This window comes from Festucalex cinctus, chromosome 18, assembly GCF_051991245.1.
Source record: "Festucalex cinctus isolate MCC-2025b chromosome 18, RoL_Fcin_1.0, whole genome shotgun sequence".
Lineage (NCBI taxonomy): Eukaryota > Metazoa > Chordata > Actinopteri > Syngnathiformes > Syngnathidae > Festucalex > Festucalex cinctus.
In genome coordinates, this window is record NC_135428.1 from 24508267 (window position 1) to 24530160 (window position 21894).

Here is a 21894-nt window from a genome sequence, read left to right on the forward strand (position 1 = left end):
CTATGATCTACAAAAAAGCCTGTTGGTGCCATATGCTAAACCTAACAGGAAGTCCGCCAGAGGCAGGGCATCAAATTTTGCATTTCAAAATTTTTACTTAATGAAGCATTTCCGGCTGTACGTTTCACCTAGAGTGACCAAAATTTGAAGACATATGTAACAACCCTCGAGGTACAAAAAACTCTTTTTGAACCATATGCTAAACCTAACAGGAAGTCTGCCATTTTGATTTACTTTGGAACATGTTGCCATTTTTTTGGCCATTTCATAGGGGTCTTATTTTAACGAACTCCTCCTACAGAGTTTATCCGATCATCTTCAAACTTGGTGTGATTCATCTTAAGATGTTGACGATGAAAAGTTATTGAAAGCTTTTTATTTCGTCGCACGCTGTTGTCGTGGCATGCACTGTTGGCAAAGGAAAAAAAAATCCTTCTTAATGCAGCGTTCCCAGTTGGACGAAGCAGCTCGAGCTACAAAAATTTGAAGACATATGTACACATTTGTCCACATATATATATTTACATATGCATGTAAAAAAATTATGTCAGGCTAAACTAAATGGTTGATTAGGCCCCGCACATTTTCACCTTACCATACCCGGCCCTCTTTGCAAAAGGTTTGAACACTCCTGGCCTAAACCTAGGTGTATACTCAAACTATGCACGCACATAAAGCCTGGAACAAAATGTGTAATTTAGAGGGTTCTTGTTTTGTTTTTTGTATTCCTTATATTTCATGTCATTATACTTGACACACTATTTTTACTACTCACTGAATCAGTTATAAGAACATTTAATTGATACAATCCAATCACATCCTAGAGAATTGAAAACACATTCAATCATGAGGTTGTTAAGACACATTTACTTCTGTAGCACTTAACCACAAACAAGTTGCGACATCCCCTGATCTAACCCTCCAACCGGGCAAGGAAAAACTTTCAGGGGTCATATTTTAACGAACCCCTCCTACAAAATTTATCCGACTGTCTTCAAACTTGGTGTGTTTCATCTTAAGATGTTTAAGATGCAAAGTAATCTAAAGTTTTTTATTTTGTAACACGCTGTTGCCATAGCAATGCATTGTTTGTCAAGTGCTGCTTTTTTTTTTTTATACACATGAAAACTCATGGAACTTTGCAAACACATCAGACTTGTCATGAACATGAATTTTCAGAGATTTATTGTGCAATTTGCAATAAATAGCGCCCTCTAGACCTTTTTATGAAGCATTTCCGATTGTATGATTATGCTAGACCTACAAAAAAGTATTATGTAGCCATTTGCCAAACCAAAGAGGAAGTCCGCTATTTTGATTTTATTTTGGGAATTATACATCATTTTTGGCCTTTTTCATTCAACTTTGCACAGACAAGGCATGGAAAAAACTAACATTTTAAATGGTCCTTGTTCCATGTAACAGTTGTCAAGTGCTGCTTTTTTTTTTTTTTATACACATGAAAACTCATGAAACTTTGCAAACACATCAGACTTGTCATGAACATGAATTTTCAGAGATTTATTGTGCAATTTGCAATAAATAGCGCCCTCTAGACATTTTTATGAAGCATTTCCGATTGTATGATTATGCTAGACCTACAAAAAAGTATTATGTAGCCATTTGCCAAACCAAAGAGGAAGTCCGCTATTTTGATTTTATTTTGGGAATTATACATAATTTTTGGCCTTCTTCATTAAACTTTGCACAGACAAGGCATGGAAAAAACTAACATTTTAAATGGTCCTTGTTCCATGTAACAGTACCCCAACGTGCCAGTACCCTGACGTGCAAGTAACCCAACGTTGTGCTCAATAGCGCCCTCTATGCATTTTTATGGAGCATTTCCAATTGTATGATTCAAGCGATACACAACTAAAGATGACTTGACCTAGATTTGTGAAAACTGGGAGGCATACCTATTAGCTTAAGACCTACAAAAAGTATTCTGTAGCCGTATGCTAAACCTAAAAGGAAGTCCGCCATTTTGAATTTATTTTGGGAATTGCGCACCATATTTTGCGTTTTGATTAAACTTTGCACACACAAGGCTTGTCAAAAACATTTTAGATGGTCCTTGTCCTATTTGACAGTACCCCAACGTGCCAGTACCCCGACGTGCAAGTACCCCAACGTGGCACGCCTTTGCTGTAGCGATGCATTGTTTGCAAAGAATTTTTTTTTTTATATGATTCAGCTAGATGTGTGAATATTGGGAGGCATACCTATCAGCCGAATACCTCGACAAAGCATTCCATAGCAATGTGAACAAACACAAAAAGCATGGCAAAACATTTACAATTTAGACGGTTTCTTATGAAACAGTACCCTAACGTGCCAGTACCCCGACGTGCAAATACCCCAACGTGGCACGGGTTGCGAGGGCCCTTTATAGCTGCTCGCAGCTCTAGTTATTATTCTTCTTCTTCTTCTTTTTCTTTGTTATTATTCTTTTCCGCAAACAACCACATTTTTGAGGCACTAAACATGAACGAAAACTCACCAAACTTTACACGCAGATCGGGCCTGGCGAAAAATTTGATATTTTAAAGTCGCCATACATGATAACAGAAAAATGGCTCTGTAGCGCCACCTACATAGGTTTAACGGATCCCTGTCCCGCTACGATTGTCCTATGGCTACGAAAATTGTGTGGCACCTGTAGCACATCCAGATGAACAAAAACCTCTTTGATATGTGTACCCTAAAATAGACAGGAAGTGAGGTATGAGTATTTGAATGTCCAATTTTGGCCCATTTTTGCACATTTACAGGGGTCATACTTTTGCCCGCTTCTCCTACACGGTTAACCCGATTGACTTCAAACTTGGGATGTACCATCTCAAGACCTCGGACAACACCATGGTAAAAAATCTAAAGTTTTTGACATACTATATGACGGTGGCGGGGCATCAAATTTACAGTTTCAAAATTCTTACTTAACGAAGCATTGCCGGTGGTACGTTTAACCTAGAGCTATGAAAATTGGTACACATATGTAACAGACTATAATCTACAAAAAAGCCTGTTGGTGCCATATGCTAAACCTAACAGGAAGTCCGCCAGAGGCGAGGCATCAAATTTTGTGTTTCAAAATTCTTATTTAATGAAGCATTCCCGGCTGTACATTTCACCTAGAGTTACCAACATTTGAAGACATATGTAACAGCCCTCAAGGTACAAAAAACTCTTTTTGAACCATATGCTAAACCTAACAGGGCGTCCGCCATTTTGATTTACTTTGGAATGTGTTGCCATTTTTTGGGCCATTTCATAGGGGTCTTATTTTAACGAACTCCTCCTACAGAGTTTATCCGATCATCTCCAAACTTGGTGTGATTCATCTTAAGATGTTGAAGATGAAAAGTTATTAAAAGCTTTTTATTTCGTCGCACGCTGTTGCCGTGGCATGCACAGTTTGCAAAGGAAAAAATTCCCTCTTAATGAAGCATTCCCAGTTGTACGAAGCAGCGAGAGTTACGAAAATTTGGAGACAAATTTAACATCCCACGATGTACAAAAAAGTCTCTTGGTGCCATGTGCTAAACCCAACAGGAAGTCCCGTAGGGGCCGGTCATCACATTTTGAGGTAAAAAACTCCTCTTTAACGAAGCATTCCCGGTTGTACGTTTCACCTAGCGCTATGATAATTTAGAGGCATACATAAGAGCCCACGATGTACAAAAAAGTCTCTTGGAACCATCTGCTAAACCAAACAGGAAGTCCGCCATTTTGATTTACGTTGGGATTTGTAGCCATTTTTTGTGGCCTTTTTTAGGGGTCATATTTTAACGAACTCCTCCTACAAAATTTATCCGACTGTCTTCAAACTTGGTGTGCTTCATCTTAAGATGTTTAAGATACAAAGTTATCGAAAGTGTTTTATTTTGTCGCACACCGTTGCCATAGCGGTGCATTGTTTGCCAAGTAAAATGCTGCTTTTTTTTTTTTATCTAAACATGTGCAAAAACTCATGAAACTTTACACACACATCAGGCTTGTCATAAGCATGAATATTTTAGAGAGTTTTTCTGCAATTTTCAATAAATGGCTCAATAGCGCCATCTCGACATATTTATGAAGCTTTTGGAAATGTATGATTCAGCTCGATGTGAAAAAATTTGGATACCTATCAGCCTAAGACTTACAAAAAAGTTTCTAAAGCCATATGCTAAACCAAACAGGAAGTCTGCCATTTTGATTAACTTTGGTATTTGATACCATTTTTGGGGCCTTTTATAGGCGTCATATATTCTTTGGTACGTTTCATCTTAAGATATTTAAGATGAAAAGTTATTGAAATTTTTTATTTTGTCGCACGCCTTTGCTGTAGCGATGCATTGTTTGAAAAGAAAAATGTTTTTTATATGATTCAGCTAGATGTGTGAATATTGGGAGATCAGCCTAAGACTTACAAAAAAGTTTCTAAAGCCATATGCTAAACCAAACAGGAAGTCTGCCATTTTGATTAACTTTGGTATTTGTTGCCATTTTTGGGGCCTTTTATAGGCGTCATATATTCTTTGGCGCGTTTCATCTTAAGATATTTAAGATGAAAAGTTATTGAAATTTTTTATTTTGTTGCACGCCTTTGCTGTAGCGATGCATCGTTTGCAAAGAAAAATGTTTTTTATATGATTCAGCTAGATGTGTGAATATTGGGAGGCATACCTATCAGCCTAATACCTCCAAAAAGTATTCTACGAAAATTTGTAGACATATGTAGCAGCCCACGATGTTTAAAAAAAGTCTCTTGGTGTCAAGTGCTAAACCCAACTTCTTTTCTTGATAATTTGGAGGCATACATAAGAGCCCACGATGTACAAAAAAGGTCTCTTGGAACCATATGTTAAACCAAACAGGAAGTCTGACATTTTGATTTACTTTGGTATTTGTAGCCACTTTTTGGGGCCTTTTATAGGGGTCATATTTTCTGCAAAACCTATCACATCGTCTTCATTCTTTGGCATGTTTCATCTTAAGATATTTAAGATGAAAAGTTATTGAAATTTTTTATTTTGTCACATGCCTTTGCTTTAGGGATGCATTGTTTGCAAAGATTTTTTTTTTTAGTCTAAACACGGGGAAAAACTCACAAAACTGCACACAGATCAGATCTCTCATGAACATGAATATTTTATAATTTGTTGTGCAATTTGTAATAAATGGCTCAATAGCGTTGTCTAGATAGTTTTATGAAGTATATCCGATTATATGGTTCAGCTAGATGTGTGAATATTGGGAGGCATACCTATCAGCCTAATACCTCCAAAAAGTATTCGATAGCCATGTGCCAATCCATTTTGATTTTCAATTGTGCATCATTTTTGGCCTTCCATGAAACTTTGCAAACACAAAGCATGTCTAAAACATTTACAATTTAGACGGTTTCCTATGAAACAGTACCCCAATATGCCAGTACCCCGACATGCAAATACCCCAACGTGGCCCGGGTTGCGAGGGCCCTTTATAGCTGCTCGCAGCTCTAGTTATTATTATTATTATTATTCTCCGCAAACGATCACATTTTTGAGACACTAAACGTGACCGAAAACTCACCAAACTTTACACGCACATCAGGCCTGGCGAAAAATTTGATATTTTAAAGTCGCCATACATGATAACAGAAAAATGGCTAAATATGCTAAACCTAACAGGAAGTCCACCATTTTGATTTATTTTGGAACGTGTTGCCATTTTTTTGGCCATTTCATTGGGGCCTTATTTTAACGAACTCCTCCTACAGTGTTTATCCGATCATCTTCAAACTTGGTGTGATTCATCTTAAGATGTTGAAGATGAAAAGTTATTGAAAGCTTTGTATTTCGTCGGACGCTGTTGTCATGGCATGCACTGTTTACAAAGGAAAAAAAATATCTTTAAAGAAGCATTGCCAGTTGTACGAAGCAGCTAGAGCTACGAAAATTTGTAGACATATGTAACAGCCCAAGATGTACAAAAAAGTCTCTTGGTGCCCTGTGCTAAACCCAACAGGAAGTCCCCCAGGGGCCGGGCATCACATTTTGAGCTAAAAAAAACTCCTCTTTAACAAAGCATACCCGGCTGTACGTTTCACCTAGAGTTACCAAAATTTGTAGAGGTATATAACAGCCCTCGAGGTACAAAAAACTCTTTTTGAACCATATGCTAAACCTAACAGGACGTCCGCCATTTTGTTTTACTTTGGAATGTGTTGCCATTTCTTTTGGCCATTTCATAGGGGTCATATTTTAACAAACTCCTCCTACAGAGTTTATCCGATCATCTTCAAACTTGGTGTGATTCATCTTAAGATGTTGAAAATGAAAAGTTATTGAAAGTTTTTTATTTCGTCACACGCTGTTATCGTGGCATGCACTTTTTGCAAAGGAAAAAAATCCTTCTTAATGAAGCATTCCCAGTTGTACGAAGCAGCTAGAGCGACGAAAAATTGTAGACATATGTAACAGCCCAGGATGTACAAAAATGTCTCTTGGTGCCATGTGCTAAACGCAACAGGAAGTCCCCCAGGGGCCGGGCATTACATTTTGAGCTAAAAAAACTCCTCTTTAACGAAGCATTCTCGGTTGTACGTTTCACCTAGCGCTATGATAATTTGCAGGCATACATAAGAGCCCACGATGTACAAAAAAGTCTCTTGGAACCATGTGCTAAACCAAACAGGAAGTCCGCCATTTTGATTTATGATGGGATTTGTTGCCATTTTTTGTGGCCTTTTCAGGGGTCATATTTTAACGAACCCCTCCTACAAAATTTATCCGACTGTCTTCAAACTTGGTATGTTTCATCTTAAGATGTTTAAGATGCAAAGTAATCGAAAGTTTTTTATTTTGTCACACGCTGTTGACATAGCAATGCATCGAATTGCACACCATATTTTGCGTTTTGATTAAACAGACAAAGCATTCCCGGTTGTACGTTTCACCTAAAGCTATGATAATTTGCAGGCAAACATAAGAGCTCAGGATGTACAAAAAAAGTCTCTTGGAGCCATATGCTAAACCAATCAGGAAGTCCACCATTTTGATTTACGTTGGGATTTGTAGCCATTTTTTGTGGCCTTTTTTAGGGGTCATATTTTAACGAACTCCTCCTACAAAATTTATCCGACTGTCTTTAAACTTGGTGTGCTTCATCTTAAGATGTTTAAGATGCAAAGTTATCGAAAGTTATTTATTTTGTCGCACGCCGTTGTCATGGCGATGCATTGTTTGCCAAGTAAAATGCTGCTTTTTTGTTTTGGTCTAAACATGTGCAAAAACTCATGAAACTTTACACACACATCAGGCTTGTCATCAGCATGAATATTTTAGAGATTTCTTATTCAATTTGCAATAAATGGTTCAATAGCGCCCTCTAGACATTTTTATGAAGCTTTTGCAAATGTTTTGTGTTTTATGATTCAGCTAGATTTGTAAAAATTGGGATACCTATCAGCCTAAGACTTACAAAAAGGTTTCTAAAGCCATATGCTGAATCAAAAAGGAAGTCTGCCATTTTGATTTACTTTGGTATTTGTAGCCATTTTTTGGGGCCTTTTATAGGGGTCGTATTTTCAACAGAACTTATCAGATCGTCTTCATTCTTTGGCGTGTTTCATCTTAAGATATTTAAGATGAAAAGTTATTGAATTTTTTTATTTTGTCACACTCCTTTGCTGTAGCCATGCATTGTTTGTGAAGAAAAATGCTTTTTTGAGAGTCTAAATATGGGTGAAAACTCACAAAACTTTGCACACACACCAGACCTGTCTGGAACATGAATATTTTATTTAGAGATTTGTTGTGCAATTTGTAATAAATGGCTCAATAGCGCCCTCTAGACATTTTTATGAAGTCTTTCCGATTATATGATTCAGCTAGATGTGTGAATATTGGCAGGCATGCCGAATATATTCAAAAAGTATTCTATATAGCCATGTGCCAATCCATTTTGATTTTATTTTGTTAATTGTGCATCGTTTTTGGCCTTTCCATGAAACTTTAAAAACACAAAGCATGGCAAAAACGTTTACAATTTAGATGGTTTCCTATTTGACAGTACCCCAACATGCCAGTACCCCGATGTGCAAATACCCCAACGTGGCCCGGGTTTCAAGGGCCCTTTATAGCTGCTCGCAGCTCTAGTTATTATTCTTATTAGGGCCCGAGCAGCGACCGCTGCGAGGTCCCTATTGTTTTTCAAGGAATTCTTATTATTATTCTTTTTATTTGTTATTATTCTTTTCCGCAAACAATCACATTTTTGAGACACTAAACGTGAACGAAAACTCACCAAACTTTACACACACGTCAGGCCTGGCGAAAAATTTTTATATTTTAAAGTCGCCATAGGTGATAACAGAAAAATGGCTCCATAGCGCCACCTACATAGGTTAAACAGATCCCTGGCCCGCTACGATTGTCCGACGGCTATGAAAATTGTGTGGCACCTGTAGCACATCCAGATGAACAAAAACCTCTTTGATGTGTGTACCCTAAAATAGACAGGAAGTGAGATATGAGTATTTAAATGTCCAATTTTGGCCAATTTTTGCACATTTACAGGGGTCATACTTTTGCCTGCTTCTCCTACACGGTTAATCCAATTGACTTCAAACTTGGGATGTACCATCTCAAGACCTGGGACAACACCATGGTAAAAAATCTTAAGTTTTCGACATACTATATGACGGCGGTGGGGCATCAAATTTAGAGTTTCAAAACTCTTACTAAACGTAGTATTGCCGGTTGTATGTTTAACCTAGAGCTACGAAAATTGGTACACATATGTAACAGACTATGACCTACAAAAAAGTCTGTTGGTGCCATATGCTAAACCCAACAGGAAGTCCGCCAGAGGCGGGGCATCAAATTTTGAGTTTCAAAATTCTTACTTAATGAAGCATTCCCGGCTGTATTTTTCACCTAGAGTTACCAAAATTTAAAGACATATGTAACAGCCCTCAAGGTACAAAAAACTCTTTTTGAACCATATGCTAAACCTAACAGAAAGTCCACCATTTTGATTTACTTTGGAACGTGTTCCCATTTTTTTGGCCATTTCATAGGGGTCCTATTTTAACGAACTCCTCTTACAGAGTTTATCCGATCATCTTCAAACTTGGTGTGATTCATCTTAAGATGTTGAAGATGAAAAGTTATTGAAAGCTTTTTATTTCGCTGCACGCTGTTGTCGTGGCATGCACTTGTTTGCAAAGGAAAAAAATTCTTCTTAATGAAGAATTCTCAGTTGTACGAAGCAGCTAGAGCTACGAAAATTTGTAGACATATGTAACAGCCCACGATGTACAAAAAAGTCTCTTGCTGCTTTGTGCTAAACCCAACAGGAAGTCCCGCAAGGGCCGGGCATCATTTTTTGAGCTAAAAAACTCCTCTTTAACGAAGCATTCCCAGTTGTACCTTTCACCTAGCGCAATGATAATTTGGAGGCATACATAAGAGCCCACGATGTACAAAAAAGTCTTTTAGAACCATATGCTAAGCCAAACAGGAAGTCCGGCATTTTGATTTACTTTGCTATTTGTAGCCATTTTTTGGGGGCCTTTTATAGGCCTCATATTTTCTACAAAACTTATCAGATTGTCTTCATTCTTTGGCATGTTTCATCTGAAGTATTGCCGGTTATACGTTTAATCTAGAGCTACGAAAATTGGTACACATATGTAACAGACTATGATCTACAAAAAAGCCTGTTGGTGCCATATGCTAAACCTAACAGGAAGTCCGCCAGAGGCAGGGCATCAAATTTTGCATTTCAAAATTTTTACTTAATGAAGCATTTCCGGCTGTACGTTTCACCTAGAGTGACCAAAATTTGAAGACATATGTAACAGCCCTCGAGGTACAAAAAACTCTTTTTGAACCATATGCTAAACCTAACAGGAAGTCTGCCATTTTGATTTACTTTGGAACATGTTGCCATTTTTTTGGCCATTTCATAGGGGTCTTATTTTAACGAACTCCTCCTACAGAGTTTATCCGATCATCTTCAAACTTGGTGTGATTCATCTTAAGATGTTGACGATGAAAAGTTATTGAAAGCTTTTTATTTCGTCGCACGCTGTTGTCGTGGCATGCACTGTTGGCAAAGGAAAAAAAATCCTTCTTAATGCAGCGTTCCCAGTTGGACGAAGCAGCTCGAGCTACAAAAATTTGTAGACATATGTACACATTTGTCCACATATATATATTTACATATGCATGTAAAAAAATTATGGCTAAACTAAATGGTTGATTAGGCCCCACACATTTTCACCTTACCATACCCGGCCCTCTTTGCAAAAGGTTTGAACACTCCTGACCTAAACCTAGGTGTATACTCAAACTATGCACGCACATAAAGCCTGGAACAAAATGTGTAATTTAGAGGGTTCTTGTTTTGTTTTTTGTATTCCTTATATTTCATGTCATTATACTTGACACACTATTTTTACTACTCACTGAATCAGTTATAAGAACATTTAATTGATACAATCCAATCACATCCTAGAGAATTGAAAACACATTCAATCATGAGGTTGTTAAGACACATTTACTTCTGTAGCACTTAACCACAAACAAGTTGCGACATCCCCTGATCTAACCCTCCAACCGGGCAAGGAAAAACTTTCAGGGGTCATATTTTAACGAACCCCTCCTACAAAATTTATCCGACTGTCTTCAAACTTGGTGTGTTTCATCTTAAGATGTTTAAGATGCAAAGTAATCGAAAGTTTTTTATTTTGTAACACGCTGTTGCCATAGCAATGCATTGTTTGTCAAGTGCTGCTTTTTTTTTTTTTTTATACACATGAAAACTCATGGAACTTTGCAAACACATCAGACTTGTCATGAACATGAATTTTCAGAGATTTATTGTGCAATTTGCAATAAATAGCGCCCTCTAGACCTTTTTATGAAGCATTTCCGATTGTATGATTATGCTAGACCTACAAAAAAGTATTATGTAGCCATTTGCCAAACCAAAGAGGAAGTCCGCTATTTTGATTTTATTTTGGGAATTATACATCATTTTTGGCCTTTTTCATTCAACTTTGCACAGACAAGGCATGGAAAAACTAACATTTTAAATGGTCCTTGTTCCATGTAACAGTTGTCAAGTGCTGCTTTTTTTTTTTTTATACACATGAAAACTCATGAAACTTTGCAAACACATCAGACTTGTCATGAACATGAATTTTCAGAGATTTATTGTGCAATTTGCAATAAATAGCGCCCTCTAGACATTTTCATGAAGCATTTCCGATTGTATGATTATGCTAGACCTACAAAAAAGTATTATGTAGCCATTTGCCAAACCAAAGAGGAAGTCCACTATTTTGATTTTATTTTGGGAATTATACATAATTTTTGGCCTTCTTCATTAAACTTTGCACAGACAAGGCATGAAAAAAACTAACATTTTAAATGGTCCTTGTTCCATGTAACAGTACCCCAACGTGCCAGTACCCTGACGTGCAAGTAACCCAACGTTGTGCTCAATAGCGCCCTCTATGCATTTTTATGGAGCATTTCCAATTGTATGATTCAAGCGATACACAACTAAAGATGACTTGACCTAGATTTGTGAAAACTGGGAGGCATACCTATTAGCTTAAGACCTACAAAAAGTATTCTGTAGCCGTATGCTAAACCTAAAAGGAAGACCGCCATTTTGAATTTATTTGGGGAATTGCGCACCATATTTTGCGTTTTGATTAAACTTTGCACACACAAGGCTTGTCAAAAACATTTTAGATGGTCCTTGTCCTATTTGACAGTACCCCAACGTGCCAGTACCCCGACGTGCAAGTACCCCAACGTGGCGCGCCTTTGCTGTAGCGATGCATTGTTTGCAAAGAATTTTTTTTTTTATATGATTCAGCTAGATGTGTGAATATTGGGAGGCATACCTATCAGCCGAATACCTCGACAAAGCATTCCATAGCAATGTGAACAAACACAAAAAGCATGGCAAAACATTTACAATTTAGACGGTTTCTTATGAAACAGTACCCTAACGTGCCAGTACCCCGACGTGCAAATACCCCAACGTGGCACGGGTTGCGAGGGCCCTTTATAGCTGCTCGCAGCTCTAGTTATTAGGGCCCGAGCAGCGGCGGCGGCGGTGCCGCTGCGAGGCCCTATTGTTTTTGTAGGAATTCTTATTATTATTATTATTAGGGCCCGAGCAGCGACCGCTGCGAGGTCCCTATTGTTTTTCAAGGAATTCTTATTATTCTTCTTTTTATTTGTTATTATTCTTTTCCGCAAACAATCACATTTTTGAGACACTAAACGTGAACGAAAACTCACCAAACTTTACACACACGTCAGGCCTGGCGAAAAATTTGATATTTTAAAGTCGCCATAGGTGATAACAGAAAAATGGCTCCATAGCGCCACCTACATAGGTTAAACAGATCCCTGGCCCGCTACGATTGTCCGACGGCTATGAAAATTGTGTGGCACCTGTAGCACATCCAGATGAACAAAAACCTCTTTGATGTGTGTACCCTAAAATAGACAGGAAGTGAGATATGAGTATTTAAATGTCCAATTTTGGCCAATTTTTGCACATTTACAGGGGTCATACTTTTGCCTGCTTCTCCTACACGGTTAATCCAATTGACTTCAAACTTGGGATGTACCATCTCAAGACCTGGGACAACACCATGGTAAAAAATCTAAAGTTTTCGACATACTATATGACGGCGGTGGGGCATCAAATTTAGAGTTTCAAAACTCTTACTAAACGTAGTATTGCCGGTTGTATGTTTAACCTAGAGCTACGAAAATTTGTAGACATATGTAACAGCCCACGATGTACAAAAAAGTCTCTTGCTGCTTTGTGCTAAACCCAACAGGAAGTCCCGCAAGGGCCGGGCATCACTTTTTGAGCTAAAAAACTCCTCTTTAACGAAGCATTCCCGGTTGTACCTTTCACCTAGCGCTATGATAATTTGGAGGCATACATAAGAGCCCACGATGTACAAAAAAGTCTTTTAGAACCATATGCTAAGCCAAACAGGAAGTCCGGCATTTTGATTTACTTTGCTATTTGTAGCCATTTTTTGGGGGCCTTTTATAGGCCTCATATTTTCTACAAAACTTATCAGATTGTCTTCATTCTTTGGCATGTTTCATCTGAAGTATTGCCGGTTATACGTCTAATATAGAGCTACGAAAATTGGTACACATATGTAACAGACTATGATCTACAAAAAAGCCTGTTGGTGCCATATGCTAAACCTAACAGGAAGTCCGCCAGAGGCAGGGCATCAAATTTTGCATTTCAAAATTTTTACTTAATGAAGCATTTCCGGCTGTACGTTTCACCTAGAGTGACCAAAATTTGTAGAGGTATATAACAGCCCTCGAGGTACAAAAAACTCTTTTTGAACCATATGCTAAACCTAACAGGAAGTCTGCCATTTTGATTTACTTTGGAACATGTTGCCATTTTTTTGGCCATTTCATAGGGGTCTTATTTTAACGAACTCCTCCTACAGAGTTTATCCGATCATCTTCAAACTTGGTGTGATTCATCTTAAGATGTTGACGATGAAAAGTTATTGAAATCTTTTTATTTCGTCGCACGCTGTTGTCGTGGCATGCACTGTTGGCAAAGGAAAAAAAAATCCTTCTTAATGCAGCGTTCCCAGTTGGACGAAGCAGCTCGAGCTACAAAAATTTGTAGACATATGTACACATTTGTCCACATATATATATTTACATATGCATGTAAAAAAATTATGTCAGGCTAAACTAAATGGTTGATTAGGCCCCACACATTTTCACCTTACCATACCCGGCCCTCTTTGCAAAAGGTTTGAACACTCCTGGCCTAAACCTAGGTGTATACTCAAACTATGCACGCACATAAAGCCTGGAACAAAATGTGTAATTTAGAGGGTTCTTGTTTTGTTTTTTGTATTCCTTATATTTCATGTCATTATACTTGACACTATTTTTACTACTCACTGAATCAGTTATAAGAACATTTAATTGATACAATCCAATCACATCCTAGAGAATCGAAAACACATTCAATCATGAGGTTGTTAAGACACATTTACTTCTGTAGCACTTAACCACAAACAAGTTGCGACATCCCCTGATCTAACCCTCCAACCGGGCAAGGAAAAACTTTCAGGGGTCATATTTTAACGAACCCCTCCTACAAAATTTATCCGACTGTCTTCAAACTTGGTGTGTTTCATCTTAAGATGTTTAAGATGCAAAGTAATCGAAAGTTTTTTATTTTGTAACACGCTGTTGCCATAGCAATGCATTGTTTGTCAAGTGCTGCTTTTTTTTTTTTTTTTATACACATGAAAACTCATGAAATTTGCAAACACATCAGACTTGTCATGAACATGAATTTTCAGAGATTTATTGTGCAATTTGCAATAAATAGCGCCCTCTAGACATTTTTATGAAGCATGAAGCAATTCCGATTGTATGATTATGCTAGACCTACAAAAAAGTATTATGTAGCCATTTGCCAAACCAAAGAGGAAGTCCGCTATTTTGATTTTATTTTGGGAATTATACATCATTTTTGGCCTTTTTCATTAAACTTTGCACAGACAAGGCATGGAAAAAACTAACATTTTAAATGGTCCTTGTTCCATGTAACAATACCCCAACGTGCCAGTACCCTGACGTGCAAGTAACCCAACGTTGTGCTCAATAGCGCCCTCTATGCATTTTTATGGAGCATTTCCAATTGTATGATTCAAGCGATACACAACTAAAGATGACTTGACCTAGATTTGTGAAAACTGGGAGGCATACCTATTTGCTTAAGACCTACAAAAAGTATTCTGTAGCCGTATGCTAAACCTAAAAGGAAGTCCGCCATTTTGAATTTATTTTGGGAATTGCGCACCATATTTTGCGTTTTGATTAAACTTTGCACACACAAGGCTTGTCAAAAACATTTTAGATGGTCCTTGTCCTATTTGACAGTACCCCAACGTGCAAGTACCCCAACGTGGCCCGGGTTGCGAGGGCCCTTTATAGCTGCTCGCAGCTCTAGTTAGGGCCCGAGCAGCGACCGCTGCGAGGTCCCTATTGTTTTTCAAGGAATTCTTATTATTCTTCTTCTTTTTATTTGTTATTATTCTTTTCCGCAAACAATCACATTTTTGAGACACTAAACGTGAACGAAAACTCACCAAACTTTACACACACGTCAGGCCTGGCGAAAAATTTGATATTTTAAAGTCGCCATAGGTGATAACAGAAAAATGGCTCCATAGCGCCACCTACATAGGTTAAACAGATCCCTGGCCCGCTACGATTGTCCGACGGCTATGAAAATTGTGTGGCACCTGTAGCACATCCAGATGAACAAAAACCTCTTTGATGTGTGTACCCTAAAATAGACAGGAAGTGAGATATGAGTATTTAAATGTCCAATTTTGGCCAATTTTTGCACATTTACAGGGGTCATACTTTTGCCTGCTTCTCCTACACGGTTAATCCAATTGACTTCAAACTTGGGATGTACCATCTCAAGACCTGGGACAACACCATGGTAAAAAATCTAAAGTTTTCGACATACTATATGACGGCGGTGGGGCATCAAATTTAGAGTTTCAAAACTCTTACTAAACGTAGTATTGCCGGTTGTATGTTTAGCCTAGAGCTACGAAAATTGGTACACATATGTAACAGACTATGACCTACAAAAAAGTCTGTTGGTGTCATATGCTAAACCCAACAGGAAGTCCGCCAGAGGCGGGGCATCAAATTTTGAGTTTCAAAATTCTTACTTAATGAAGCATTCCCGGCTGTACGTTTCACCTAGAGTTACCAACATTTAAAGACATATGTAACAGCCCTCAAGGTACAAAAAACTCTTTTTGAACCATATGCTAAACCTAACAGAAAGTCCACCATTTTGATTTACTTTGGAACGTGTTCCCATTTTTTTGGCCATTTCATAGGGGTCCTATTTTAACGAACTCCTCTTACAGAGTTTATCCGATCATCTTCAAACTTGGTGTGATTCATCTTAAGATGTTGAAGATGAAAAGTTATTGAAAGCTTTTTATTTCGCTGCACGCTGTTGTCGTGGCATGCACTTGTTTGCAAAGGAAAAAAATTCTTCTTAATGAAGAATTCTCAGTTGTACGAAGCAGCTAGAGCTACGAAAATTTGTAGACATATGTAACAGCCCACGATGTACAAAAAAGTCTCTTGCTGCTTTGTGCTAAACCCAACAGGAAGTCCCGCAAGGGCCGGGCATCACTTTTTGAGCTAAAAAACTCCTCTTTAACGAAGCATTCCCGGTTGTACCTTTCACCTAGCGCTATGATAATTTGGAGGCATACATAAGAGCCCACGATGTACAAAAAAGTCTTTTAGAACCATATGCTAAGCCAAACAGGAAGTCCGGCATTTTGATTTACTTTGCTATTTGTAGCCATTTTTTGGGGGCCTTTTATAGGCCTCATATTTTCTACAAAACTTATCAGATTGTCTTCATTCTTTGGCATGTTTCATCTGAAGTATTGCCGGTTATACGTTTAATCTAGAGCTACGAAAATTGGTACACATATGTAACAGACTATGATCTACAAAAAAGCCTGTTGGTGCCATATGCTAAACCTAACAGGAAGTCCGCCAGAGGCAGGGCATCAAATTTTGCATTTCAAAATTTTTACTTAATGAAGCATTTCCGGCTGTACGTTTCACCTAGAGTGACCAAAATTTGAAGACATATGTAACAGCCCTCGAGGTACAAAAAACTCTTTTTGAACCATATGCTAAACCTAACAGGAAGTCTGCCATTTTGATTTACTTTGGAACATGTTGCCATTTTTTTGGCCATTTCATAGGGGTCTTATTTTAACGAACTCCTTCCACAGAGTTTATCCGATCATCTTCAAACTTGGTGTGATTCATCTTAAGATGTTGACGATGAAAAGTTATTGAAAGCTTTTTATTTCGTCGCACGCTGTTGTCGTGGCATGCACTTTTTGCAAAGGAAAAAAATCCTTCTTAATGAAGCATTCCCAGTTGTACGAAGCAGCTAGAGCGACGAAAAATTGTAGACATATGTAACAGCCCAGGATGTACAAAAAAGTCTCTTGGTGCCATGTGCTAAACCCAACAGGAAGTCCCCCAGGGGCCGGGCATCACATTTTGAGCTAAAAAACTCCTCTTTAACGAAGCATTCCCGGTTGTACGTTTCACCTAGCGCTATGATAATTTGCAGGCATACATAAGAGCCCATGATGTACAAAAAAGTCTCTTGGAACCATGTGCTAAACCAAACAGGAAGTCTGCCATTTTGATTTATGATGGGATTTGTTGCCATTTTTTGTGGCCTTTTTCAGGGGTCATATTTTAACGAACCGCTCCTACAAAATTTATCCGACTGTCTTCAAACTTGGTGTGTTTCATCTTAAGATGTTTAAGATGCAAAGTAATCGAAAGTTTTTTATTTTGTAACACGCTGTTGCCATAGCAATGCATTGTTTGTCAAGTGCTGTTTTTTTTTTTTTTTTATACACATGAAAACTCATGAAACTTTGCAAACACATCAGACTTGTCATGAACATGAATTTTCAGAGATTTATTGTGCAATTTGCAATAAATAGCGCCCTCTAGACATTTTTATGAAGCATTTCCGATTGTATGATTATGCTAGACCTACAAAAAAGTATTATGTAGCCATTTGCCAAACCAAAGAGGAAGTCCGCTATTTTTATTTTTTTTGGGAATTATACATCATTTTTGGCCTTTTTCATTAAACTTTGCACAGACAAGGCATGGAAAAAACTAACATTTTAAATGGTCCTTGTTCCATGTAACAGTACCCCAACGTGCCAGTACCCTGACGTGCAAGTAACCCAACGTTGTGCTCAATAGCGCCCTCTATGCATTTTTATGGAGCATTTCCAATTGTATGATTCAAGCGATACACAACTAAAGATGACTTGACCTAGATTTGTGAAAACTGGGAGGCATACCTATTAGCTTAAGACCTACAAAAAGTATTCTGTAGCCGTATGCTAAACCTAAAAGGAAGTCCGCCATTTTGAATTTATTTTGGGAATTGCGCACCATATTTTGCGTTTTGATTCAACTTTGCACACACAAGGCTTGTCAAAAACATTTTAGATGGTCCTTGTCCTATTTGACAGTACCCCAACGTGCCAGTACCCCGACGTGCAAGTACCCCAACGTGGCCCGGGTTGCGAGGGCCCTTTATAGCTGCTCGCAGCTCTAGTTATTATTATTATTATTATTATTATTATTCTCCGCAAACAATCGCATTTTTGAGACGCTAAACGTGAACGAAAACTCACCAAACTTTACACGCACATCAGGCCTGGCGAAAAATTTGATATTTTAAAGTCGCCATACATGATAACAGAAAAATGGCTCCATAGCGCCACCTACATAGGTTAAACGGATCCCTGTCCCGCTACGATTGTCCTATGGCGACGAAAATTGTGTGGCACCCGTAGCACATCCAGATGAACAAAAACCTCTTTGATGTGTGTACCCTAAAATAGACAGAAAGTGAGGTATGATCATCTGAATGTCCAATTTTGGCCCAGTTTTGCACATTTACAGGGGTCATACTTTTGCCCGCTTCTCCTACACGGTTAACCCGATTGACTTCAAACTTGGGATGGACCATCTCAACACCTGGGACAACATCATTGTAAAAAATCTAAAGTTTTTGATATACTATATGATGGCGGCTACGCATCAAATTTAGAGTTTAAAAATTCTTACTTCACGAAGCATTGCCGGTTGTACGTTTAATCTGGAGCTATGAAAATTGGTACACATATGTAACAGGCTATGACCTACAAAAAACTCTTTTTGAACCATATGCTAAACCTCACAGGAAGTCCACCATTTTGATTTATTTTGGAACGTGTTGCCATTTTTTTGGCCATTTCATTGGGGTCTTATTTTAACGAACTCCTCCTACAGTGTTTATCCGATCATCTTCAAACTTGGTGTGATTCATCTTAAGATGTTGAAGATGAAAAGTTATTGAAAGCTTTGTATTTCGTCGCACGCTGTTGTCATGGCATGCACTGTTTGCAAAGGAAAAAAAATATCCTTAAAGAAGCATTCCCATTTGTACGAAGCAGCGAGAGCTACGAAAATTTGTTGACATATGTAACAGCCCAAGATGTACAAAAAAGTCTCTTGGTGCCCTGTGCTAAACCCAACAGGAAGTCCCCCAGGGGCCGGGCATCACATTTTGAGCTAAAAAACTCCTCTTTAACAAAGCATACCCGGCTGTATGTTTCACCTAGAGTTACCAAAATTTGTAGAGGTATATAACAGCCCTCGAGGTACAAAAAACTCTTTTTGAACCATGTGCTAAACCTAACAGGACGTCCGCCATTTTGATTTACTTTGGAATGTGTTGCCATTTTTTGGGCCATTTCATAGGGGTCATATTTTAACGAACTCCTCCTACAGAGTTTATCCGATCATCTTCAAACTTGGTGTGACTCATCTTAAGATGTTGAGGATGAAAAGTTATTGAAAGCTCTTTATTTCGTCGCACGCTGTTGTCGTGGCATGCACTTTTTGCAAAGGAAAAAAATCCTTCTTAATGAAGCATTCCCAGTTGTACGAAGTAGCTAGAGCTACAAAAATTTGTAGACATATGTAACAGCCCACAATGTACAAAAAAGTCTCTTGGTGCCATGTGCTAAACCCAACAGGAAGTCCCCCAGGGGCCGGGCATCACATTTTGAGCTAGAAAACTCCTCTTTAACGAAGCATTCCCGGTTGTACGTTTCACCTAGCGCGATGATAATTTGCAGGCATACATAAGAGCCTACGATGTACAAAAAAGTCTCTTGGAACCATGTGCTAAACCAAACAGGAAGTCCGCCATTTTGATTTACGATGGGATTTGTTGCCATTTTTTGTGGCCTTTTTCAGGGGTCATATTTTAACGAACTCCTCGTACAAAGTTCATCCGACCGTCTTCAAACTTGGTGTCTTTCATCGTAAGATGTTTAAGATGCAAAGTTATCGCAAGTTTTATTTTGTCGCACGCTGCTGCTATAGCGATGCATTGTTTGCCAAGTAAAGTGCTGCTTTGTTTTTTTATCTATACATGTGTGAAAACTCATGAAACTTTGCAAACACATCAGACTTGTCATGAACATGAATTTTTAGAGATTTATTGTGCAATTTGCAATAAATAGCGCCCTCTAGACATTTTTATGAATTATTTCCGATTGTATGATTCTGCTAGATTTGTGAAAATTAGGACAGACCCCTATCAGCAGAATACCTACAAAAAAGTATTATGTAGACATTTGCCAAACCAAAGAGGAAGTCCGCTATTTTGATTTTATTTTGGGAATTATACATCATTTTTGGCCTCTTTCATTAAACTTTGCACAAACAAGGCATGGAAAAAACTAACATTTTAAATGGTCCTTGTTCCATGTAACAGTACCCCAACGTGCCAGTACCCTGACGTGCAAGTAACCCAACGTTGTGCTCAATAGCGCCCTCTATGCATTTTTATGTAGCATTTCCAATTGTATGATTCAAGCGATACACAACTAAAGATGACTTGACCTAGATTTGTGAAAACTGGGAGGCATACCTATTAGCTTAAGACCTACAAAAAGTATTCTGTAGCCGTATGCTAAACCTAAAAGGAAGTCCGCCATTTTGAATTTATTTTGGGAATTGCACACCATCTTTGGCCTTTTGCACTCACAAAGCTTGTCAAAAACATTTTAGATGGTCCTTGTCCGATTTGACAGTACCCCAACGTGCCAGTACCCCGACGTGCAAGTACCCCAACGTGGCCCAGGTTGCGAGGGCCCTTTATAGCTGCTCGCAGCTCTAGTTCTTCTTCTTCTTCTTTGTTATTATTCTTTTCCGCAAACAACCACATTTTTGAGGCACTAAACATGAACGAAAACTCACCAAACTTTACACGCAGATCGGGTCTGGCGAAAAATTTGATATTTTAAAGTCGCCATACATGATAACAGAAAAATGGCTCTGTAGCGCCACCTACATAGGTTTAACGGATCCCTGTCCCGCTACGATTGTCCTATGGCTACGAAAATTGTGTGGCACCTGTAGCACATCCAGATGAACAAAAACCTCTTTGATATGTGTACCCTAAAATAGACAGGAAGTGAGGTATGAGTATTTGAATGTCCAATTTTGGCCCATTTTTGCACATTTACAGGGGTCATACTTTTGCCCGCTTCTCCTACACGGTTAACCCGATTGACTTCAAACTTGGGCTGTACCATCTCAACACCTGGGACAACATCATGGTAAAAAATCTAAAGTTTTTGACATACTATATGACGGTGGCGGGGCATCAAATTTACAGTTTCAAAATTCTTACTTAACGAAGCATTGCCGGTGGTACGTTTAATCTAGAGCTACGAAAATTGGTACACATATGTAACAGACTATGATCTACAAAAAAGCCTGTTGGTGCCATATGCTAAACCTAACAGGAAGTCCGCCAGAGGCGAGGCATCAAATTTTGTGTTTCAAAATTCTAACTTAATGAAGCATTCCCGGCTGTACATTTCACCTAGAGTTACCAATATTTGAAGACATATGTAACAGCCCTCAAGGTACAAAAAACTCTTTTTGAACCATATGCTAAACCGAACAGGAAGTCCGCCATTTTGATTTACTTTGGAACGTGTTGCCATTTTTTGGGCCATTTCATAGGGGTCTTATTTTAACGAACTCCTCCTACAGAGTTTATCCGATCATCTCCAAACTTGGTGTGATTCATCTTAAGATGTTGAAGATGAAAAGTTATTGAAAGCTTTTTATTTTGTCGCACGCTGTTGCCGTGGCATGCACAGTTTGCAAAGGAAAAAATTACTTCTTAATGAAGCATTCCCAGTTGTACGAAGCA

At 38.4% G+C, this 21894-nt stretch overlaps 1 protein-coding gene across 2 annotated transcripts in view; it reads right to left on the reverse strand.

Moving 5' to 3' along the window:
* The window catches only part of LOC144006639 (uncharacterized), a 196255-nt gene that overhangs the window by 153966 nt on the left and 20395 nt on the right, over positions 1 to 21894 (reverse strand). The gene's annotated exons all lie outside the window — the stretch shown is intronic.